At 39.0% G+C, this 27,234-nt stretch overlaps 1 long non-coding RNA gene across 1 annotated transcript; it reads left to right on the forward strand.

The window, feature by feature from the left end:
* The first annotated feature begins 1,012 nt into the window (after window positions 1-1,012).
* On the forward strand, window positions 1,013-10,241 carry LOC140105475 (uncharacterized). Its single transcript, XR_011850581.1, has 4 exons — window positions 1,013-1,099; window positions 3,546-3,625; window positions 7,528-7,732; window positions 9,597-10,241. It is a non-coding gene; the product is annotated as an uncharacterized lncRNA (long non-coding RNA).
* Window positions 10,242-27,234: the final 16,993 nt, after the last annotated feature.

A 27,234-nucleotide genomic window follows, 5' to 3' on the forward strand; every position in this document is an offset into this window, starting at 1 on the left:
TAGTGAAAGGCATAACAACTGATCTACAGATGTAAAATGTACATGTACTTCTGTAAACTGTCAGTCCTGTCTCCCTGCAGCTCCCTCCTCTTTCTCCATGCTGGGGGCACATTTAAACACCTATAGCTATTGAAATATGGCACCACGACTGATGTTATTTTAAAGAGTAGATTCTTCTTTTTACTATCATAAGTATTGTGTTTCTAGGTGCTACTGACAATGCAATATTCACAAATAAAGTTACAGTCTGGAATGGGAGCTGTATTTGAAAACTCCCAAATGTAAATTAAACAGTGTCTGCACCCTGCCAGGACACCTGTAGACATGGTATCTGGTGGTATGTGCAGTTAGGGAGTATATAGCAGTATGACCCAGAAAGCATTTCACAGGACTATCGGAATGTCATCTAACTTCTACAGTTCGGAATTAGCATAAGGACCTGTATATGGTTTCGTTTCCCAAATTGTCCTGACTGGTTTAAATGTATTCAAGAGATTTTTGTGTCAAGCAGAGGAGGTGCCCACCCTTTCCACTTAGTTGTGCCCAGCCTCTTCCTATCTGTGCCCCTGCACTCTGCTGCTCCACTACCAGGGGTCAGAATACAATTTTACCATTTACCTCGGCATTAATACCTCGCTGCCTGAAACCATAGCATATTGCAATGATGACCCACATGTAAGTGAAATAAACTCTTCTAATAATTAGCGCCACACTTTAATTTAAGTGCCTCCCTATTAACCTTATTGTAATTAGATCCCCCATATAATTTAATTCTCTCATATATAATTAATATAATAATATAATTTGCATCCATATTCTACGGCCAATTTTAATAGCATAGCATAAGAAATTTTGAACTAAATTGACATCTGGGTGTTATCAGCGAGTTGTGTGCTCCTGACCCTATCCAGACAGGTGAGAGACACAAAGGGGAAAGTAACCTCCAGCTGTGTTCCAAAATTTCACAAAGGAATAGTACAAAACAAACTTCTCCAGTATTTTTTTTTTCAATAGGGGTTTCAAGCATGTCAGGAGAAGTAAATGATCTTCTATAAATCAATGTCTGTCAGCTTAAGGTGAAGCAAGGCATAGGAGTAGAGTAGGTAAAGTAACCTTTAAATCATGTGTGTATCCGTCTCTGGTCACTGCTGATGAATTGTCCATTGTGTGGTCACTATAGCTAATGTCAGGGTTCTGGGTAATAAGGTTGAAAAAAGTGCCACAATTAATGCTCCAGATGAGGTATTTTTACCTCCATACAATTTATTCAATTTCTTTTCTCTCGGTAGAGATATTAGATACGTTTTCTGAAACTTTGATCTGTGATGTATTACTAGAAAATCACATAGGAAAGATGTTAAATCACAGAAACCAAAGTCGCTACAGGAACGGCACGGCTTAAATGGAAAAGCTGTGCAAGAGAATATATTGATAGTTTGTATATACACGAGTACCTCTGATTTGATATGGGTTTTTCTGTTATAGTTTGATCAAGTTAGATATCATGGAACATCCAATATTGGAGCTTACTTTTAGGGGTTGTCTGCATGTACACACAGTAGAACAGCCAATGTATTCTGATGGCATCCACATGGTGTGCAAAAAAACCCTATGCGACTTATATACGTCTGCAGCATATGAGTTTATACTAAACATTTTCACTGTGGCGGTCACCTGCAGTGACTCCGTAATGAACCCTAAAGTCTGAAGTCTGTCAAGATTTACAAATCTTTTTCCAGGAAAGGGAATATTAACTCTCAACACCTTGCCCAAGTACAAATTCTTGGGGCCCCTTTCTATCTTACATATTCTTCTTTTACATATGTTCATAGACTTTTCCACTAGATGGCAACATTCCTTTATTAAATATTCATGTGTCTTTCCTTTTTTAAAAATCTTTTTATATTTTTAGGAGTGGTTAACATGTGCCATATCTTTTCTCTGAGCAACTATGCTCATGTGTATTGAGAATGGATTTCAGGCTAATATTTGATATTTGCTTCAAACTCAAAGAAGCCAAAACATCTCAATCCAGTTCAGCAGCCGCTCTACAGCATGGGAGCTGAGCTTCAGAAAACAGAAAAACAGACAAAAATATTCATATTGATCTTGGGTCTTTACAACTCATTAGGTCATTGGACGGCAAAAGAGATATTTTCTCTATTGTCCCTCATCACTTTCTATGTGCTTCAATAGAAGAGGTCTAAATAGGTTTCGAAAACATCCGTGCCAAGGTCTTTTTCTGTATGCGGATGGCGGCTTAGGTGGCGTTATTGTCCGTGTTTTCTGTGCGTGAATTGAGGTTATGTGAGGTAAGAAGGCAGTTTTGGGGGTCTCAGTTTAGTGGTCACTGTCCTGTCTGACCTCCGTGTGCCCTCAGCCACCCCATTACAGTTGCATATTGATATTCAGAATAATTGAATGTGTTCACATACGTATGTTTAAAGGAAACCTACCACTTCGGATAGGGCTTATAAGCAGCACATGCCGGCGCTTATCTTCCTTATGTTTTTAAACAGTTTTAAAGCATTTAATCACTTTATTAATGTTTATATCGGAACTAGCTTCCCCGCACTGAGGTCCGCGCTCGGCGCACCATGCGCGCTACCACTTCCTATTCAGGCGCACACACAGTCGCGCGCATGGTGCGCCGAGCGCAGACCTCAGTGCGGAGAAATGCAGTTTAAAAACATAACGAAGATAAGCGCCGGCACCAGCTCACCCTGAGCTGGTGCACGGCATGTCCTGCTTATAAGCCCTATCCAAAGTGGTAGGTTTCCTTTAAGGGGTTTCCATGTTAATGATGACCTGCCCAAACAATCTGAACCTCATGGTTTAGCTGATTTCACTACAATTTGGTGCCAGAATCCAGACAAAGAACAAAACCAGTTGTCCTTCTCTGTCTATTTGATGTGTCTTGGATTAATTCAAGGCTATTCCTACACATTAGAGAGATTCAGGTTATCATTTTGCCAACTGTCATCTCATCTGAACTCTTCATATACATTATTTTTGGCTTCATTAAGCATCTATATGTTCTGAATGAGGAGATGGGAGAAAACAGTTTCCAGACATCTGATGGTGAATTATCTAAGAACAAAGGGATCAGAAATGATACATTTGAACATGTGTCCATTCTTTCTTGTGATGTCTGCTGTGGAAGATTACATTGGAGATTACTCTGTAGAATTATTACATGTGATTGTTCTCCTGGCAGCATCCTGCATGATTTTTCCCGACTTTTTTTCGTCTGAAAGATATACTTACATTATAATGAAGGTAGAAAGCCAATTAATATTGGAAGTGGTGTTTAACTTTAATATGGCAAAAGCAAATAACTAAATGACAAGGTATGAAAATGAAATCTATGGAATATGTATATATGTATATGTTAATGTGCCCGTATGCCTACCTTCTGTGTTGTGACTTGTGGAAACTGTAAACATTGAGTTACTTTCATGAGGACATGCTGTTTTCGGTGTAAATGAGAGCTCGTGTGGTTTCCCATTATCTCTGCTTTTCATCTAATTGCTTTGATTTGCTAGGTTTCAGAATGTAATTTAACACTTTTCTGCTAGAGGCATCGCCAGCACAGAGATCACTGTTCACACCGCAGATCTTGCAGGTAGGGATTTATTTGACTAACTTTTAAGCGATTATACCATAACACCCACACAAATCCCACCGCAGTAATGAGGAAGCCGGTCTAACCACATGCTCTACAAACATAATTATACAAAGTAATGAGTCAGAGGGCCGCTGTCAGTGCAGTACTCGCCATAAAACCAGAGCCTAAATCATTTGTCAGGTAAATATTAGAGTAAATGTGGAATATATTAGATTATTAGCTGACAAGAACATTCAGCAACCATTTTGAATATAAGACACGTAGACCATTAACTGTTGCTTATCTCTTCCATAAAATGTGGTCCAACTAAGATTCTTACTGTGGGAACTACAGTAATTTAAAGGAATGCATCAGTAATTTCATTTTTGATTGTAATTGAACTACAATGAAAAAAGTTTACTCTGATTTCATGTCAGAAAAATATGAATACAGTATGTGTCTTTTTATATAGTTTATGTAAACTTCTGGTTTTAACTGTGGGTCTGACCAACATTTCTTTCTTCTACCAAACTATCCAAGTCAGTAGCAGGGGTGTAACTTAAGGGGTGTCACTTTACCCATACGAGAAGAATATTACTGTAAACCATGGATTATAGTCAGGGGCCTGGCACAATCTTTGCACTGGGGCCCATCAGCTCCTAGTAACGCCACTGCTCTCTAAGATTGTACATTGGTAGGCAGTGGCATAGCTAGCAGAGGATGGGCCCCATAGCAGGCTTCTGAATGGGGCCTCCTTGCCGCTTAGAAAATAAACATATTTGTATACTCCTACATGCGAGATACAATCATTCACATTCATACACTACTACATAAACACACAAATGTATTTACTTTATATACATACACATACAGTTCTTCACTTATTCACAAATTTATACACTCATGTGCACATATATAGAGCATATAAACATCACAAATACACACACACATATACAGCATATATACATCACAAAAATGGTATATTCATACTATGCTGTACAATGAGAAGCATAATATGTAAATAATGGTGCACATGCTCTTTTCTTTAATGTGTCAGGTAGGGTGACGGGGCCCCCTGACACTGCGGCCCCCATAGCAGCTTCTATGGCTGCTACCGCTGTAGTTACACCCCTGTTGGCAGGTGAAGAGATTCTCTTCAACAATCCTCTTTTCCCACAGTGCTCCTACCTCTTAATTATAAATCTATTGTAGATATTTAATGTGATGGATCCTTCCCCACTCCCTTGCTAAACTCTGCCTCAGCTAAACCTCCATGCAAACTAGTTTTTCTAGCTTCATTAAGGCCTGGGAAATAGACAAACAGAACTGTTTCGATGCCAAATAGACCAAATATTATGTAAATGCAGTGGTCCCTCAGATTCATTACACTGCTTTATAATAGCTATAAATTAGTCAATAGGGAGTATAAGACTAGGGTGGTCCACCACAAATACAGTTTCAGCATACCTGACACATGCTGTCACTGCAAGAAGAGCTAAATTCATTTGATAAATTACTGAAAAATTTAAGATATTGATCAAATTGTGTAAGTACAGCAATCTTTTCCCAGCAACCTTTTTGTGGCTCCCCATTTCCACTGCACTCAGAGATGAAAGTGTACAATAAGAGAAAACACAAAGAAATACTATAATTAGATTGCATTGTCCAGATGTTGCAAAATGTTGCTGAAAATTATATATATGATTTACGGCCAGATCACAGTAGTAGAATGTGACAGGACTGCATTATTTTGCAGGAGAAATTGTGGAAAAGCTGATTGTGCTTGTCCAGTAGCATCCCCTTTTGTGGGACAAGAGGGTCGAGGGGTATCACAACACGGGACAATAAAACATGGTGTGGGAGGAAATTGCTGAAACTAGAGCTGGTCAGGAGACTAGGGAGTTGGACTATCTAGTGACATCACATGCCCATATGTTGGGTTGGGCAAGCTAGTGACATCATTTGGCAGCCCACCGATAACGGCATACGCTTCCCAAATTTGTGGCTGGAAAATGGATGAAAATACGACACCGCAAAATTAAGACAGTTGTGTTCATGTAGCCTTAAACTAAATTTGCATTACACAGAATATTCCTGAATGTGGTATACCCATGGCACCCTCCCCTCCAGCATACCAGTGGTATAAATAATATTCTGCTTTTGAGGATAAGAATCAAAGAGGGAGATAAAGAGGAGGTAGTGTTTATCAATGTCTTTGTAAGAAAAGATAGACCCTTATTTCTAATCTAACAGGCTAGAACTTAGAATTTGCTTTCATCTACTTCTGATAACTAATATAGAGCAGGGTTATATTTGAGTGACAAATATTATTTTCCATTATCTGAAATCAAAGGATTACTGCTGGTTTTATAAGCAAGCTGAATAATTTGGGATTGATACAAGAGGAGATAACACGCTGCTTAGACTTAAACCTTGTAGAATAGATGTTATTAATGTAGAAGATCACAAGACATTCACAGTAATAAAGTCAATCTGGTACCTACTTTCAACAGTCTGTCTTATGGTTATTTTACGTGATACATGATCTTTCACTATAGACTCCTAAAAAGAGTAAACAGCAATGTTTGCTCCCCACAATTGCTATGTTAACAGGTGCACTGGACCCAAAAATGAGACCATCCTTTATACCTTGTAGGCAGAGCCGCATTAACCGTGCTCTAGGAGAACCTGCTCTGGGCCATGCGATCTGGATCATCTCGGGGGGCCATGGTATCCGGCTCTGGTTTCAGTCTGAATTATCTTTGGTAACAATATGGGTGTATTAATATTATTTGGTTGGTCATGGGCCAAAATTGGAATTGGTTTGGTAAAGGTAGGAATTTAGGAACCCATTGTTTCTAATATTGCTATCACTTGGGCTGTTATTTGAAACAGTATATATCAGTGTTGAACCCATTGCATGAGTGCAAGAATTGAGAGCCCTCTCTGTGGGCACCAACGCCATTGCCCTATTACAGGGCTCCTGGCCACCTCCTGCCCTCCCAGCCTCAACACTTTCATGGTTGTCCAGTCTGCAGGAAGAAGGAGGAGGTGTGGATAGATATGGGTACCTTCAGCAAGCCCTTCAATTCTTCCTGTCATCATGGATGGATGCTACAATGATAATCTAAGTTTCCCCTCCTTTTTTCAACGTATTATCATTCTGGGTGGTTGTGTGATTTAAAGCTGAGGCAGAGCAGTTAGCAATTTAAGCAGCAGATTATTCTTGAGTTGGCACTTTACAATACGTAAGTGGGTTTTGATTGTTGTTCAGGCCCTCCAGATCTAAAAAGTTAGCTATCACTAGTATACGTGGTACCTTTTAGACATATTGTGGTGGAAGGGGGCCTCATCCTATATTAGGTGCTCCATACCGCTGAGACCCTTAATCTGGTCCTGCATGTAGACAGCACACAAGATAGTAGGAGACACCGTGTGCTTGACTTATAACAATGTAGAAAAATGCAGCCTTCAAGTAAGGCTACATTCACATGATGTATGCCCGCCGTACTGTAGTATGGCTGGCATACATCGGCGCTGGGGAGAGAAGGAGGGGATGAACGCCGCTCACCCCCTGCCCCTCTCCTTAGTGATATATGGGCTTGGCGCCATGTCCTATGTTTCCTCTAGAAATGGAACGGTACAGTGCCGCACGTGTGGTTTGTGTAGCAGCCTGTTAAGCTATAGCACGCTGTGGCTAGGGCTCATTAGCCTAATGGTAAAAGTTGATTCTAGAAAGAAGGAGGCCATGTATAACAAACTTAAGAAGTTTACCACATTCACAGGGTCTGGATCTATGAGTAAGCATCCCTGGTTTATCAGGCTTGATTTGGATGGTAGATTTCTGTTAAAGAAAAAATATGATTTACAAGAACTGGATGTAATAAAAAGTAATAAAAAACTCCCCTCTCTTCTCACAGTCTTAAAGGTAACCTGTCTGCAAAAAGTAAGCTACTAAACCACTACCAGTATGTTGTTATGGCCGAGCCTGGAGGAATCATACTAAATCAACTTTTAAGTACGATAAGTGAATTTGTTGCATACAGCCACGGGGGAAGAGAGCTCAGCACTGAAAAGCCTCTAAAGGCCCCCTTTGTTGTGATTGAAGGCCCAGCATCAAGAAATGTAAGTAGCTGTTTCTCCTGAAGTTTGGTACATGATTACAGTAGAGTTGAAGTTGTGAAGTGGGGAAGCTTAACTTCAGCTCTAAACATTTTACCTCCATGACTTTATATAACAAATTTACTTATCACATGTGATGAGCTGGCCCGAGAAAGTTTAGAAACTGATATCCACTACTTCTCCAACTGGCAAGGTGATATCTACACAATATAAATTCCTGATATCAGGCACCTCTATCGCTCAACCAAGGGACCTGCAGACCTGGGAAAGGGAAAGAGAAAGAACTGATTCTTAAACATGGCTCAGGTCCCTCCAGGTGTATCACACTGCAGGAGACTAGCTATAAGCTAGTGAGTCGGTGGTACTTAACACCCATTTAGTCACACATGTATGACACTAACATATCAGATACCAGAAAAGCAAAGGGACTCCTACACACTGCGCAGATATCTGCCCCTTTTGGGACTCATTTGAATCTACCATGCACAGCTTATGCCCCTCCCCTCAGTGAGCGAATTATATGCCTAAACCTCATCCCTTCATCCTGGAAGAAGGATGTTCAATAAACCCCCATGGCTTCAGATGATATTGACAGCAAAATCCTTGATCCTCTCACACTGGTGCTCAACCCAGGCTTAATCTTCTTCACAATTGGTGAATAAAATGTCTCAGCTGCTTGGAGGAAATTTGGGCTCTAGACAACCACAATTATCCCAAATTCCTGAAAATATGCGTGACATCCTAAGGTCTCCCTCTATAGACCCCACCGCATCATTCACTCTATTATTTATATAATTATCCTTTATTACCACCCTAAAGCTCTCCTTTACCCTCCCTTCAGCATAGACTAATCTCTCGTAAATAGCGTTTAATCCAGAGACCACTCTGATCTATCCAAGAAATATTGCTTCACAAGTTCTCATATTGTGATACACTGGGGGAAATTTATCAGAAGTGTTTGAAACAAGAACTGTTCTAGTTCCTATTGGCAACTAATCAGAGCTCAGCTTTCATATTCCCCTCAACTGTTTACTTAATGAAAGCTGAGTCCTAATAGGTTACCATGAGCAACTAGTACAGTGTGCCAACTGTATTTGGCCACCTGGAAGTGGTCCATTAGGTAAGTTTCTGGTGACAGGTTGCCTTTAAAGATAATGTCATAGTGTTAGGACGAGTTACATTCTTGTTTATTAGAATGCACTGCATTATATTTGTGGACTATGCATTTCTCTGTGGTCAGAGTTTACCATATGTTAATGACTACTTCAAAAGTGGCATGTCGAAATGCACAGATTGTCTGCCAAAAGGTTCACCTCTGACCTCTTGATCTTTATCCAGAAGACAATTTTTGGAATGTGATGGTCATAAGATGCTTTCTACATAAATTTTCTTTATTCACCACAGAGAATCAATCCTTGTGCAATCCAAATTTTCATTGTCCCTTTTTCTTTACTGGGTCTTTGTCTATAAAGATGTTAAATCCTAGTTCTAGCATTTTATTGAACCTATGAAGGAATTCAGGTTCTTCCAAGGGCTGTAAGTCACATGTGAGATTTGTTGATATTGTATGCATGAGCTTTTTCTAGTGTTCTTTGGTATTTTCAATGACTTTCACCATGTTTCTTATTTTTTTTATCTACAGGTTGTTTGATTTATGTCCTTTTCCCCCTGAACTAAATAACAATTCATTATACATTAGTGTTTCCTCCTTAGACACAAATATTGTTCTATTATTCATACTTGCCTGTGATATGTTTGACAGGCTATTTTATTTTGTTTTTGCATTAAACATTAGAAGATATGCAACTGTGAAAATGCTGCCTTCTAAAAAACACAATTAATCCTATAAATGTTTACTCTGTTACAGAAAGCTTTGCATCTCAATGGAAACCTTTACTTATTTATAAGTAACTTACTGGTTTATCTTCACCTAATTCTATGTTTCTGGGTTTCGCTAAAAGAGAAATGATGAATGTAGAAAACATCTAGATCTGGGAATGGAGCCCATTGATTTACGCCAAGTTCAACTGACGCTGTTATAGTCAACTGGATCGTTTGGGCTGAGTTCCCAGTCCTATAAGTCTTCTTGCAATTTGCTAGCATTTTCTGGAATTCTGTAATTTTGATCTTCTGATCTCTGCTTGTCTTCTGACCATCTGTTTATCTCTTAATTCTGTACTGAATTGTCCTTTTCAGTTTTGTACAACCATTCTTTTGTGTTTTCCCTGTTTTTGTTTTCACTTTGGGGTCGGAAAGAAAATGTCGACCAGTTGTCGCCTACTATCTATGGTAAGATAGGCAAGTAGGTAGAGACAGCTGGGGGGTCTAGCTGTAGGGCTCACTGTCTCTGTGTGTCCTGCCTTTGCATTTTATAGTCTGCAGGATTACACACTGGTAATCAATCCATGTGAAATAAACTTTTGTTTTCCATCTCCTCCTCCATACATGCTTGATTAAATGTTCATGTCAGGTTCACTGTGGGTCAGCCATAATGGAATCCTCTGTGGCTTATATGCAGTAACTAACATTGGTAACATAGTAGCTGCGATTTATACGAACCACATTTATATATAGCTACACAATGGAAAATGAGTTCAGCTGCAGGTTTTGAATCTGCAGAAACATCAAAGCTTAAAGGGGTATTCCCAACCGGGCATTTACATTTAATTTAATTAATTTGCCATATGTAAACATTTCTTCAATTGGATGTTTTTTAAAAGAATGTACATGTGTAATTTCTCATAAATGTAGCCATGTTATCCCTTAGAAACAAGATGGCTTCCTCGGATACGACCACCTCACATTTAGGCAGCAGTGGCCAGACAAGCACTACTGAGCCCTTTCTGACCAGCAGGCGTTTCATATACAAAAAACTTTTTGTTTCTTTGTGCAATCCCTCCAGCAGAGGTGGCCGTATCCAAGGAGACAGTCTTGTTTCTAAGGGACCATATGACTGCATTTATGAGAAATTATCTTCACACAGGTACATTTTTTTTAATAACATCTAATTGAAGAAATGTTTATATATGGCAGATTAATGAAACTGAATGTGAATGCCCAGACGAGAATACCCCTTTAATACAAGGTGGAAACCAACTGTTTTTGAATGGTTTCTGCTGTGGTCAAAATAACTGCTCAATTATCTACAGAAATACCTTTGAGAAGTAACCAGAATGGAGCCCATGTCCATGAGGACATGTTTTTTAAAATATTTTTTTAACAAATAAACCATTTTATATCAAGCTCTGAGACATTTTGCTTCATAAAATCATCAAAACATTAAATATTTGTTATTTTTGTTATGAATACATATATTTACTTTAATGTAAGTTGTATGCCTTTTCATGCAAATCATTGAAATCAAAAGATGTTATAGCAAGGTAAAGAGCAGCAGGATAGGTATCAAGCAGCATGTTCCAGTAGATGACCATGTTCCAGGTAAAAGGAGCATTGAAGAAAAGCACAGGGGATGGTGCAGCTATTTCTTCAGATTCCCTTTGTTATGGTGATTTAGAAAAGCAGCAGATGTGTAGTTTCAGTAGGAGTTCAGTAGAGGAGGGGTTGTTCTTGACAGATGAATTCTAAAACCTTTCAAAACAAGTCCTTTGAAAAATAAATGGAGTTATTGGACACAATTTCAAACTTTTCTAACATGTAGGAAAGTAAAAATTGCTGTTACACTTCAGAATTTATTGTGTTGCATATTTTTATTATTAAAATTAACCCTTTAATGCTTTTTTATGTACTATTACCACGCAGTGATGTCACAGCACGCCTGTAGCATGATGCCGGCATCTTTATTTACATCTGATATCCACCTGCGAGGGAAAATGAGGACGGCATGCAGGGGGGGGGGGGCGATGGAAGGTGAGTACGATTTTATTATTTTACCTATGACTGTATATAGTTATTATAGGGGAATTGTATACATTTATTATGGGGGTGTATATAGTTATTATAGGGGACTGTATTTAGTTATAGGGAGTGTATATAGTTATTATAGGGGGTGTATATAGTTATAATAGGGGGACTGTATATAGTTATTATAGTGGGACTGTATATAGTTATAGGGGTGTTTATAGTTATTATAGGGGGACTGTATGTAGTTATAGGGGGTGTATATAATTATTATGGGGGAAATGTATATAGTTATTATAGGGGGACTTTATATAGTTATTATAGGGGGTGTATATAGTTATTGTAGGATGACTGTATATAGTTATTTAGGGGGACTGCATATAGTTATAACTATATACAGCCTCCCTATAACTATATACAGTCCCCCTATTATAACTAGATACAGTCCCCTTATAATAACTATATACAGCCCACTATAACTATACAGCCCCCTATATAAGATGCTAAAGATTTATTAAGATGTATCATTTCCTACTTTCTTTAAAATAGTCTCCCATTTCCTGTGCTCACCACTAAACGCTGTTCACTGAGGACAGGCATTGACCTAATCCCACGCAAGGTCCCAGTTGGATTGTGTCATATAAATTGCTACTCTATTCCTAATTGCTCACAACTAAGAAAATCTCCTTTCTTTAACTGAAATAATTAGAAAAAAACCCATAATTTCACACATTTCATTGAATGCCCTATTCCATACCTGTTCCTTATCATTGATTGATTTCATTAATTCTTTCTCTATTACTTGGCACAGAAAAACATGTGGATTTTATAAAAATAATTTACTTTTATAGCTTTTAAAAGAACATTATATTAGGTCCTATTTGCCACTTGTGATTTTGCTAAAGTAAAAAATCTGGGTGAACATACGTAAAGGTCGGGGACACAAAAGATGTTATTGCAATGAGTTTGCCTTAGTGGAATTGCTGTCAGTTAACCCTGAGTGACAAAATAGTTGCATCAGGAACCAGAAATTTCGACTAATTACTGATGCTTGTGGAATGGCTGCAGAATTATTGCTGAGGGAAATTGCCAAAGAGAAAGGGAAGCTGTCATCAGGTCTTCACCATTGAACCTAATGATAGAAGTCCCCAAGAAGTCTTCATACTGTGCCCCGTGCATTTTTTTTTGTATAAAACCCTGTATCTCACATCTATCTAAAATCACTTTTAAGAAAGCTACTGGCTCCTTGACAGGAGACTCACTGAGTCACAAGGTGTGTGTTCTTCACAGCTGAAGACTCGGCTCAGCTCCCTCATTTCCCACTCCCACAGGAATTCTCTTCGGCGAGTCACACAGTTTGTGATCCTGGGGTGAATCTCCTTCATAGCTCTTTACTAGCTGCTAGTAATGGGTAGGAGATAGCGGCAGATAGTTACTCTTTAGATGCTGCATTCATAGCAATTGCAAATTTTACACTATCTAATAACGAAATGGGCACAGAACCTGCCAAATGCAAGTGCAAACTTAATAAAAACCAATCTAATAGTAAAGGACACAAAAAATACTAGAGACAAATTATCCTAATGACCAGATGACAAGAGTAGGTCCTCTTAGTCAACACTACAATAAACTAATATTAGAAAGGAATAGAGAAAAAATGCCCACGCTGTCCAAATGTAAAAAAAAAATTTTTTTATTAAAAACTATTAATTTAAAAATGCACATACAGTATATTCAAGGAGAGGAAGGCAAACATTGGAGAAATCAGGCCGTGTGTCCACTAAAATAGACAGATGCAAAAGCTTGTAACTGCCAATAGAGTTCAATAGAGTTTTCTGAGCATAAAAACATCTGTACTAGAAGCTCCCACAAAAGCAAATTTTTAATTTTCTTTGGTAATTTTTTTTGTTGTCGTATAAATTACTGTTGAGGGAGCTTCTAATGCAGCTGATTTTATGCACAGACAAACATACTTCCTCCCTGTATACTATAACAGCTTATATCTTTGCAGTTATATTTTTAGGCATGCATTTGCATCTGTCCATTTGTACTCTGTATTTAGTGGGTGTACACATTGCCTGGTTTGCAATATGTCTGTCTTCCTATCCTTGAATATATTGTATTTTCATTGAAAATTTATTGTATTTAATAAAGTGAATTAAAAAAATGTACCGTATATACTCAAGTATAAGCCGACCCGAGTAAGCCGAAGCCGAGACCCCTAATTTTGACACAAAAAATTGGAAAAACATATTGACTCGAGTATAAGCCGGGGGTGAGAAATGCATTGGTCACAGCCCTCCCAGTATATAGCCTACCAGCCCCCTGGAGTATATAGCCTGCCCGTCCCCTGTAGTATATAGCCAGCCAGCTCCTGTGGTATATAGCCTGCCAGCCAGCTCAAGTATATAGCCTGCAAGCCTCCTGGAGTATATAGCCTGCCTCTCTGCCCCCTCGAGTATATAGCCTGCCTGCCCCCTTGAGTATATTGCCTGCCTGACTGCCCCCTCGAGTATATAGCCTGCCAGCCCCTCCCGGTCCGTCGCAGGCACCATGATGTCAGCCGCAAGCTTGTGTGTCGATGCGGCTGACGTCACGAAGACTGTGACGGACCAGGACCTGATGTCGGAGCCGCGATGGATGCCGGGGAGCGTGAGAAGGTGAGTTCACTTTTTGTTTTTTTCCTTGACTCAAGTATATGCCGAGGGGTTTTCAGCAAATTTTTTGTGCTGAAAAACTAGGATTATACTAGAGTTTAAATGGTTACTTTTTACTTTTTTTTACTTTTGGACATTGTGGGAGGTTTTCTTCTCTTTTCCTTTCTAAGATTGCTTTATTGCAGGTGTGAGCCTGAGGCCTGAACTTGCCCTTACTGTCTAGCTTCTATACTGTCTAACCTTATTTAAAAGGGTCCCACTAGGGGGCAACTTTTTGATTATTGTTTTTCACATAAGGATTTCCAAAGTGGCTTTACAAACACTTTACAGCTTCTTGCTCGCTATTTAAATGTCATCTCTGTTGTTAGTTTTTTGGTTGGTGCTATTAATTCTGCATATTTCTGCATATTATTACAGTAAGCAGATTACATCTTCTCATTTAGTATTACAGCTTGTCACATTTCATCTTGTAAAGGGTAATTGGGACTTTATGTTCTAGCCAGTCACTGGTTATTATTGATACAACACGGCACTAGAAAACGGCAGTATGTACTATTGTTATCATTCTTTTGTTGGACAATTTAATTTTTATTAAATAACATTAAATACATTTCTATTTTAACATTTTATGTTATGTCTCTGTTATTTCCTGAGACAATTTGACTTTAACATTAGCTTTCAAATCCTGCTTTTTTCTTTTGAAGTCACAGGAAAATAAGACACAAAGACATAAAAATGGAATGTAACAAAGCGTTCATGGTGATAAGATGTTTAGCTGCATACCAGATGAGGTGTTGATTGTAGCATTGTGTGAGTCTCAGTCTTAAAGAAGATATTGACATCATATACCAGCTTGTCAATGTTTCTTCCTTTTCCACAGTTACCTGTAAAAAAAATAATAATTAAAAAAAATAAGAAAAAAAAAAATATATACATGTATCTATTGTATGTATAAGAGTATATTTCTGTTCATAAATATGTGTTCTTGAGTGTATTAATGTGTGTAAATGTGAAAGTGTATGTGTATGCATAATGTGAAGAACTGTATGTGTATGTCCGAATATAAATGATAAATATGTGTGTATAAATGAATGTATAAGTGTGTGGGTATACAAATATGTATTGTTTTAAGTGGGGGCCCAATTTGGAAGGCTATGCGGCCCAGTATCTCTTAGTTACGCCCCTAAATTGCACATTCTAATTTTCTTTCTTTTCTTCAAATATGAATCTATGTGTCTTGCACTGATATCTAGGTTACTATTCTAGCATCATTCTTAGGGCTCCCACACACTGGATGTGGTCTTTCCTTTATGATGGCTCATGCTGTGCCCTGTGTTATGGACCCACCACACTGCAGAGGACATCATTTCTAGCATCATATATCAATGTGATGGAATGAATCTTATCCCCAGTAATGTGGTCAGTTTGTGACACAGGACCCAGCAGGGTCTGTAATCAAGGACCGACCACGTCTAGTGTGTGAGAGTCCTTAGGGCAAGAGCCCATTGTGCATATTTAGTTACTACTTTCCCTGCAGAAAACAGTTGACTTTAATTGACCATCCATTTTTTTCCATTACGCATCTGTTATTGATAGCGGGCTGCTCCACTATTTTTTGTGCATCGGAACATGTCAAACAGAGGTGTGAGCTTACAGTAGCCTAACCTAAAAAGTAAAAAAGAGAAGTAAAAAACAGAAACACAAGAATGTAAAAGTGCTGTGTCTTTAAAAGTCCAAAACCCTTCTTCCTTAACACTTATTCGGCTCCTCATTGGTCTCTGAGCACATAACTTCTAGCTATGATATGTTTTAACATCTGATCCCACCAGCTACGGTGTGTCCTAACATGCGACCTCTGGAAAATGAAATTTCTGACTATTTTGTCTTCTCAATCTAACAAATGTATGACTTTGATTTGCATAATTTGCTGGACATGACACACCTTACCTCCAAAGCTGTCATTCAACACATGCAACCAAGATTTTTGATGGTAAATGTATCACATGTATACTCATCAATCAATACACAATGCAGACACCAGGATATGTTGATTCATAGATTATGGGAATGCCCTAAAGTCTATCTATATGAACAGAGTGGCCTGCATTTATTAAAGCCCCTACACCAGTTTTTTGTCTGACCACGCATTCATTTTAGTGGAAACTGCTCGCAAATGTCTTTATAAAGTGTCTACAACACACTGTAAACAACGCAGCACAAAATTCCACATAAAAAAAAATTTGGAGCAGCTGTTTTTGATAAATGAGGACCATTATTGGGAGAAAAGGTTTTACATATTTAAACACTATAAAAATATTTTCTATTCAGCCTATACAAAAAGGTCTCAATTGAATACAGTTTAAATGTGCATTTTACCAGAAATTAAGGCAATTCATATACACATTAATTATCTATTTTGTCACATAAATACTTCAGCCGTGACTTGTTGAATTCATGGATGTGTTGGAGCAGATATTGCATATTGTAACATAGAAAGCTTTGACTGTATTCAGGGTTATGTATAAATACATGTTATGCAGTAGATAAAATGCTATTAAATGTATTTCATCTGACCTGGAGTATTAAAGAATAATTGCTCTCTACAGGAATGTGGTAATCCAATTTGTATCCTTTCTCTGGAATTTGCATTTTTATTGTCAATTTTATAGTAACATTTTGTGTGGTTAGGAATGTTTTTATGGTTAAAATCATGCATTCAGTTTTTAGAAATCATATTCGCATAATAGGAGGAAAGGTTACATTCAGGAGGAAAATACATACATAGTCAATAAGAAAACCTGCATCATGTAGATAATGTTAATATTTGATTGGTCTCAATTCATGCATACAGTAGTTTTTTGCAGAGAATCTTAGGTTGAAAAGATCAGCGAATTCTCATCATCACCGAAGGACAGGAGCATTAGTTAGGCTCATATTAAAGTGAAAATACATTTTGAGTATAAATTCCAGGGCTTTTTTTTAAGGTCTGCCTGCAATCCAGTCTGCGCGGGCCACACTTGTCTTGTATCTTATGGAAAAGTAAAAAGTTTTTAGCTCACCAAAATAGTGTAGATCAACCATGTGTAGATCAACTGCACAGAGGTAAAGATGTAGATGAAGAAACATATAAAAATATATAGTAGCTCCAAAAAATATATAAAAAATAAATGAAAAAAAATTACAATTTTACTTTTAATGAAAAACGCTAAAAACCATGTGCACATGGAGGGGAGGAAGCCATGACGCGTTCCGGAACTAAGCCTTAGTCATAGTGGCTTGTACATGTGGAGGAGCAGAAGACATTTAACAGGTAAGAAAACGCCCACGAATGGAGGACCTGACGGGGTAACAGAAAGGACGCAAAAAAGGAAACAATGAATGAACGAAAAGAGGTGAGAAAAGGAGGAGCCAAATTGGGCTGAAGGCAGTACATATTAAAATAGATTATGCTATGCTACAGATACGCAATATAAAGGTTAATAGAAATGCAGTAAATCAGATCTGAGATTCAGACCGTGTGGATGGCTCGGATTTAAAGTAAGTATCCGAAAGGCTTAGCGAGAGAGTAATATCTTTCTCTAATATCCACCTTGCTTGGGTACAGGTACTTTTTCTATAATTACAGCACACATATGATTAAAAGAACTGTTATGTTCCAAAGGAGTTCTTATGGCTCTGGGAACACCCCAAATCCCTCAGGCTCATTAGCATAATTGTTCAGGTTGACTTTAGAAGGAAGGAGGCCATGGATAACAAATATAAGAAGATTACCACAGTCATGGTGTCTGTCTTTATGAGTTTTATCATTATGGATTTGATTGTAGATTCGCTTTAAGCAGTAGGAGACTGTAATCGGAGATGATTTGTTTAATAGTTGAAACATGAAGTTTTTACATAAGAGAGTGAACGCAACAAAAAACATTTCATACCTTACATGAGGCTGCTGGTAGTTTAGTAAAAGCTAGTGACAGCTTATTCCTTTTGAATACAATTTCTTGTACTGCAGTATAATCTTTTCAGAATTACCCTACTTAGTCCTATTGCTGGCAGGGTAGACATGGACACCTGGAGGTTTTTTAAGGCCCTTGGCTGCCATTGTGACCTTGTTGCACCCTGTAATTATCTTGTGGGGTCCCAACATTTTTCAAGGGGAGGCCCCAGTCACTTCCATGCTGATGTCTGTTTTTAATAAATTATTGTGCCAGAACCAGACTTATTTTGGGCTACAGCAAGAAAAGCTGATGGCATAATCTCAGCCCCTACATTGTAGTAGTGTGGCTGCCCTTAAACAGTAGAGTACCCAGGAAATGCCATCTCTTTAATCATCTATAAAAAATGAGCTTTCCCTAACCCACCCTAATCCCCATTCACCTGTATACACATGAGTGTAGATCATTCTCTGTACATGAGGGGAATGGTGACCATGCTTGTGTGTATCTCCTCCTTTGAAGTTTGCAGGTGTAACACTAGATGCAGTCTAGGATAGATCAACAGATTAATTATGGCATAACCCACAAACATTATTAATTGTGAGTTCGCCCCAAGAAAACAGAACATATAAGGTTTAATATAAACATATGTAGTTCTCAGCATAAACTAGTGTTTGATTTACTATTATTATTATTTATTTATAGAGCACCATTATTTCCATGAAGCTATACAATTAGTAAGGGGTTCACATACATTACATTAAGACAAGGACAAATACAAGTACAACTACAAAACTACAGTGATCAGGAGACAAGCGAAAGGAGGACCCTGCCCATGTGGGCTCACAATCTACATGGGAGGAAAGATGGAGACACGAGGTGAGGGAGCAGAGTAGTGTAGTTATTGTATTGCATGGTGTAGGATGGTATTGGCTGAATTGGCTGAGTTCATAGATATGGAGGGGACACATTGTGGACAGCTTTGTATGTCATGGTTAGTATTTTAAATTAAATTTGCTGTGCAATGGATACATAGTGGAGAGACTGGCAGAGAGGAGAGGCAGAGGAGAAACAAGTAGACAGATGGATTAGCCGGGCAGCAGAGTTAAGGATAGATTGGAGGGGTGTTAGAAAGTTTGCTGGTAGAGCTTAAAGGATAAGGCTATAAAGGATGAGTCAAAGATGACTCCAAGACAGCTGACTTTAGGGACTGGGGAGAGTGTGGAGCCATGAATTGTGACAAGTCTGGTGGGATGGGGAGGAAAGATTTTGTTGTCCATGTTAAGTTTTAGAAAACAGGAAGAGAAGAAGGAGGATTTGGCTGATACTCTGGAATTCTGACTAGAAGAAAGGGGATATCTGGACCAGAAATATAGATCTGTGTGTCATCTGCAATGGAGATGTATTGGAAGCAATGGGGCTTAAACAAAATCTTGACAAAACTTTGAGGCATGTCAGCAGAGAGGGGGTGAAGTGTAGAGGTGGTGTGAGAGTGATAGACTATGAACGTTCGGTTGGAGAGGTATGAGGTAAGAGAACACAGCATCTGGAGCAGGAGAGAATGGTCAACACTGTCAAAGGCAGAGGACTAATCAAGGAGGAGGAGAACAGAGTAGTGATATTTTGCCTTTGCTGACGGTAGTTTATCAGAGACTTTGGTCAGGGAAATCTCAGTGGAGTGATTGGGTCGCAAGTCAGATTGTAGTTTCTCAAGGAGCAAGTTGGACGAAAGGTCCAGAGATGGCTTCTTTAGGATAGGTTGCATGTTAAAAGAAAGATGGAGCAATAGTAGTGGATAAAGAAAGGTGAAAGAGATGAGTTAGGGCTGGAATGAGCACAGTGGTGAGGTTGGGAATAAGATGAAACGGAATTGGGTAAAGTACACAAGTAGTGAGATTGGATATCCTGGGATGGTTGCAGGGGATGAAGGTTGAACCATCCTTGATGCTGTCTATTTTGTTTTTAAAGTGTAAGGAAAATTTCTCATCTGAAATGAGAGAGGTTGGGAGGAGGGCGGGCATGGAGGACATAGAAGGGAATTTAAGGTAGAAAATAATTGTCCAGGGTTGTGAAATAGAGAAGATATGAGATTAATGAAGTAATCAAGTTTGGCAGATGCAAGTGTGTATTAGTAGGTGAAGATAGCTTGCTGGTAAGACAGAAGGTCTTCCTTAGAGAGGGATTTCTTCAAATGCCGTTCCGAACTTCTGGCACTTTGCCTCAGATGCTTTGTGAGGTTAGTGTGCCAGACTTGCCAGTTGGGTTGTCTAGTTGTATTGAGAGTGAGGGGGGTTACAGCGTCCAGGGCTGAAGAAACTGTGGTATTGTGGAAGAGAGAGGTAGGAGAGTCTCAGAGAGTTTGCAGGTGTCCAGATGTTTGAGATTTCTACATGGGTGTATTGGCCTGTGGACTGCAGGAGTGGTTGAAGCCAGAGTGGTAAAGAAAGTGAGTAAGTCGTGGTCTGATAGGAGGAGAGTGAATGGCTGTGGAGGACCACTGTGAGAGGCCAAAGGAGGTGGTAAGCGAGAGGATTATAGAGGTAACAGAATGAGCTATATCAATGGGAATGTTAAAGTCACCCATGATGATAGAGGGGATGTCACAGGAGACAAAGTGAAGAAGCCAGGTGTTAAAGTGATTGATAAAAGCAGTGGCAGGGCCATGGGGTTGGTAGATGACAGCCACTTAGAGGTTACAGGGAGTAAAGATGCAGATGGAGTGGACTTCGAAAGAGTGAAAGGTGAGAGAGGGTAAAGTTGGGATTGGGCTGAAGGAGCAATTGCCAGACAGGTTGATGCCAACTGTGAGTAAAGCAGAGGCCACCATAACAAAGCACAGCTGGGGAGGAAGTGTCCAAAGGAGTTAGCCACGTTTTCATCAGGCCTAGAAAAGACAGATGCCGAGAAATTGAGAGGTCATAAATATCAGTGACTTTGTTGCATATGGAGGATACATTCCATAATGCTCCAGATAGGGAGAGGGTGGAGGAGGTGGTGGAGAGAGGCTCAGATGGATATGTTGTAGATTAGAGTGGTTACACGATTGGGATGAACTAGGTCTGTGATGGACCGCTGAAGAACAGTGGGGATATGTTTAGAAGGCCCTGGATTGGGAAAAATCTCACTAGCGGCAAGATAGCAGAGTGATAGCAGGTAAGGGAAGGATAGGATATGAGTTGGTTGCTCCTGTTTGCAAAGTCAGAGTGGTAAGCATCAGCAGAGATCATTAGATGAGAGAGCAGAAAAGATGGTACTATAGAGAATTCATTAGTAGGTGGTGGAATATTGGGATATAGTGGAGATGTGAGAATAGAGGGAAGATGATTGTTATTGCTACAAATAACATTATTAATGGGCAAGATGGGTTGGGTACTTACACATAGTACGTTTTTTCAAACCTGGTTCAATCCTGGTTTAATTCTGTAGTAATTAAGATGTACACTCAAGATCTGCACTTTAAAGAATGCACTTAAGACCTAGGTAAGAATACCTCTAGACTTAAATTATTTATTCCATTATTTGGAGAGTTGTAACTTAAAGGGGTATTCCAGAAATAAGTATAATTCATATTCCAATGGGTCATTAAAATATAAGCTAATATGTAATTAGTTACTATTTAAAATTGTGCTCCCCTTAGCAGAAAAATGTTGTGGCCGTACACTATAATAAAGAATTAAAATGCTACTGGGCATTAATCTGTCTGTTGATTTTTTCCCTGTGGAAGAGACACAGCACAGAAGATAGCCGCTGGTCACATGTTGTTCTGCACCTACCTGGGCAGGTCATGTGATCATCACTATGTTTATCTGTAGTCGGTTGCAGTCCAGTATGGCTTTGTTGTGGTGCAACTCATCTCAGTGGGGCAATGTACATTGATGGCAGTTGCAGACATCATTTCTATGGTAGCAAGGCAGCCTGTTAAATCATCACTGGGAGCAAAGCATAAGAGGGAGAACTGCGGGATCATGGGACTTGTAGTTGTAGATGGCTGACATCTTGGAGATAAATCTGCCTACTTTAGAAAGCTATTAACATTTTGTGAATCAAAAAAATCAAACTTTATAAGCCCAATTTTGTGAGTAATGCCATTGAGTTCTGTTGTAATAATTTATTTATAGCATTATGGGTTATTGTATCAGACATTCATATTCCCGTCTGATTTCACTACAACCCTAGGACACATTTACTAAAATAATGACAGAACGATTTTGATGTATATTGCAAGTGGACAATTTTTGAACTCATGTAGTTTATTCTTTGAGCCTCAAAGTTAAGTTTCTGTTAAGTTAAGTTTTATAAGTTATGCACATTGTCATTCTAAAATTGCACTCTAGAAACAAATTACATTGCACAGTGGTTAATAAAAACCTGTGTATTTTATATTTAGAGCACATCTGGTAAAAAGTAGTTTTTTATTGTTACTTTACAGAAGTGGTTAAGCCTAGTAACCGGTCCTCAGTCTACAAGCCCGCTGGCATACATTCACCAGCTTATAAAGTCAGTTTGAGTGTGTATATTCATATTAGTTCATCATTCTCTCAGCAAACAAGAGTACTTGGATTCAGCAATTCACATTTATCCTACTCTGCCGTACATTGAAATAAATTCATTTTATAGTCTGCTTCTATAAAGTAAACATCAAAATAATTATTTTTGAATTTGAATTTCACACTGAGGCACTTCTCCTAAGAGGTTGGATTATCAAAGTAAAGCTTCAGGATTCCTCTACTTTCTGGTGGCAAGGTCAAATAGAACTGGATGGAGGACAGGAGGCCATAATAAGAGGGAGGCCATAATAAGGGGGGTGGAGGACAAAAGCCACAATATGATGGGAAAGGAGGACGTAGGCCACAATATCAGGGGGCTGTAGGACATAGGCCACAATATGAGAGGGATGGAGGACAGAGGCCACAATATGATGGGGAAGGAGGACATAAGCCACAATATGAGGAGGATGGAGGACATAGGCCACAATATGAAAAGGGTGAAAGACATAGGCCACAATATGAGGAGGATGGCGGACAAAAGCCACAATATGATGGTGGAGATGGACATAGGCCACAATATGAGGGGGGTGGAGGACAGAGGCAACAATATGATGGGGAAGGAGGACATAGGCCACAATATTATGGGGGATGGAGGACAAAGGCCACAATATGAGAGGAATGGAGGACAGAGGCCACAATATGATGGGGAAGGAGGACATAGGCCACCATAAGAGGAGGATGGCAGACAAAAGCTACAATGTGATGGTGGAGGTGGACATAGGCCACAATATGAGGGGGCTGGAGGACAGAGTCCACAATATGATGGAGAAGGAGGAGGACATAGACCACAATAAGAGAGGGATGGAGGACAGAGGCCGCAATATAATGGGGATAGAGGAAAGGCAACTGGCATGGATATTAAACAATGGTCAAGTATGGAGAAATTGGATGGGCAGTGGGTGGGGTTTAGGGAAAAATGGGAGGGACTTTTTGTACCTCTTTCTCTTGTACAAAAGTTGTGAGGTATGGCGTTGGTACTTTGTTATATGTGAACCAGGCATTAAAAAAATCATCTCCATGACTTAATTTTTGTCTCAGTATAGATGTGTTAAATAAATTACCAAAATAGCAACTAAAGCTGCTGCGATGAGGCCTAAGGTATCAGGGAGCCTAGCAGTCCAGACAAAGCAACACAATAGTAATGAAGGACGGATGTGATACGGTATGTAGAGTTTTAACCACAGTCCTCTTCTTTCAGCATCAAGATCTTGGGCATTACAGATAAACTCTTTAAATATCACTAGTTGCCCGGCTGCATCTGTATATACTATTATTTAAATAGGTGGTACAGTCTTGCAGAGGGAGCTGTTAGGTTTTTCCAGTCTGATAACATAGTTGATTTGAGTTCACGCTAAGCATGTCCCTGCTTTGGCAGATGTACATGGATAAAACTTTTGCTTGGAGTGACTCTTGCTCCTGGTCACTTGTACTTTATTTTCTTGGTAAATTGGATTACAGTTCAAGTACCTTTCAGGACACTGCCCTACATAGCCTAATCCACTGCTGTTCTGTACCACTGGATAGCTGACCTAGCTTTTAACCTGTACCAACAGTCAAGTGTATAATACTACAGTGGATTATTCTTCTATTTAAAGTACAAAAGCTTTAGTGGTTATTCAGAGCATGTCTTTACACTCGGGTAGGTAGTTTAACTTTTATCTAGCCTCCTTTCATGACTTACCAGCTGAACATTCCACTATGTTTTCTACTTTTAAACATTCTACTTATGTTTTCTTTCTCTAAAATTCATAGCACAAGCTCACGTTTCTAAAATTGAAAAGCTTGATTCTAGTACCATATGTAGGAAGTGAATTCCAGACTTGTGGGGGATATAATAGACATACAGCCCAGGGCCCATGGCAGTCTTAATCCACCCCTGCTTCTGCTGGGTGATTCCCATTCTTTTTTCACTATATTGTTTCATATACAAGTGTCATTTCTGTATTGTCATGGTCCACTGCTAACTTCTGAAGACCATTACAATTGATACACACACTCAGACATATTTACACACATAGTCATGTACACACATATATATACATACCGTATATTTATATATTCACATTCAAACATATGTATACACATCATCATGTAACACAAACACATATATATATGTATATATATATATATATATATATATATATATATATACACGTATATTGTGGGCATGGAAGTATTCAGAATTTTTTACTTTTTGTTTCATTGCAGCCAGTTGATAAGATCAAAAAGGTTTTTGCTCATTAATGTGCACTCTGTATCCCATCTTGACAGAAAAACACAGGAATGTAGATATTTTTGCTAATTTATTAAACAAGAGAAAATAAAATATCATATGGTCATAAGTATTAAACTCCTTTGCTGGGACACTCACATACCTCACATAACTCACATACTGTCCATTTCCTTCTGATCCTCCGTAAGATAGTTCTACTCCTTCTTTGGAGTCCAGCTGTGTTTAATTAAACTGATTAGACTCAATAAGGAAAGACACACACCTGTTTATATAAGACCCCACAGCTCACATTGCAGGTCAGAACATCCAGAGAATCCGGAGGTCTAAGGAGCTGGAATTAAAATAAACTAATAGAATATATTAATCAAAAGTCAGACTGATATATTTTGTAGCCTTCATGGCTTCCTCTAGGCAATAATTTCTCCTATGAGAAAAAAGGACAGCCAGATGAAATATAGACTGTCACAAATATAATATATGGCTCTGTAGGGCGCAAGCTATACACCATTGGATAGAAATAATTCTGTTCTGCATGTCTACTGCAAAGAATATATTGTTGTTACCATTTGCTAGATTGCTGTCAAGTTTTCCCAAAGAGACATCTATTAAGATTATGCAGAATTACATCCATCGAGACTTTGGTCATATGAACTTCTCATGACTTAATTAGAACATTTTACCCTTAGGGGTTATGATATAAATACATTACTCCATTACTGATGAATGTGCACAAATGAATTGTTTAAAGCAGCAGCAAAAATATCTCCAGAGAATGACACCTCTTGCCACATTCTCAGATATTATTTCTTTCTTGTTAACACCAAAATATGCTTTAATTTGCCGGAGTAATAAAATAAAATCTCACATTAAATAAATGAAACACATGAGAATTAAGTAAAGTACTATTTGGAACTTATATTTGGTTTCATTTTAATGTAGATCTGCACCAGGGGTCTTCAGTATTTTAGGTCTGCTCAGAATAGCCTGCTCTGTGGGTCTCCAATGTTATACATCTCCTGTGGGGGTCTCTGGTATAATAGGTTTACTTTGGGTCCTCAAGTATTATAGGTCTACTGATGTGGTCTCTAATATGATAGTCCACTCTGGGGGGACTCCATAGCGGGAGTGTCTTCAGGATTATATGTGTGCTGGGTCTGTTACAAATAGAGATTTGTAATTTTGTATACAACAGTAATGGATTATTTCCTCTCTATGTTCCCTATTTTGGTATAAATTTACAGATTTATAATAGTGGAAACCCCCAGAGAAGACCTATAGTACAGGAGACCCCCAGGGCAGACCTATTACACTGGAGACCCCTAGAGCAGACATAAAATACTGGAGGACCCGAGGCAGATATATACTACTGGAGACCCCCGGAGCAAACATATTATAGTGGAGACCCCTAGAGCAGATGAATAATACTGGAAACCCCAGAGAAGACTTATAAACAGGAGACCCCTGGTACATAGATGCCAGCGATGAGCTTTTTATGTGTTTGCTCAGAGCTGTGAGTCTGACACACATAGGATGACACTAGGAATACATAAATGGATGGTTGGATAGCATTCGGAGAGAACTGTGACTGAAAGCTGACCAAGCTATGATCAAACTCATACAATTTTGGTCAGTAAAAATTGTATGAGTTTGATCACAGTGTCCTTTAACTAAGAGGGTTCATATGACAACCTTGGAGCAGTCGGGTGTCTGAGCTATACTGTTTCCATTACTTCCTTAGTAGTGGAAAGGAGATCTGGGAACAGTGTACTATGCTGTTCCTGAGATGGTCCTGTTGTACGCTGTTCCCACAACTTCTATAGGAGTTACAGGGATAGCTTATCTCAGACAGCTCAGCTTCTTATGCATCTGCCATATTGCACATTTCAGTCAAGAAGCATTGGATGGGAGATCATCTACCTGTCCTAGTATTCAGGAAGGCCTCTAATTTTAAGGGAGCCTTCTGGACTCTTTAGGAGAGTTATCAAGAAATTTTACAATTACCTACTCAGATACAGGGAGACATTTATCATATTCCGGTCCACAGTGTGCCGTGTATGATTTAAGCCACACCCCTCATCGGACGGTCTAGCTGGTGTTCAATTCTACGCCAGGCCTCACCAGGTGTACAGTTGCTCTATTATCAAGGTTGAACAGTGCACCCTGGTAAATGTCCCCCACAGTGTCCATGATGAAACATTCATAATAACATTTTCATCCATGAACCCAGCAGAAGTTTATTAAACAGCAGGGAGGGGTAGCAGACAGCCAGTGCCTACTCTTC

This window comes from Engystomops pustulosus, chromosome 1 (assembly GCF_040894005.1).
Source record: "Engystomops pustulosus chromosome 1, aEngPut4.maternal, whole genome shotgun sequence".
Taxonomy (NCBI): domain Eukaryota; kingdom Metazoa; phylum Chordata; class Amphibia; order Anura; family Leptodactylidae; genus Engystomops; species Engystomops pustulosus.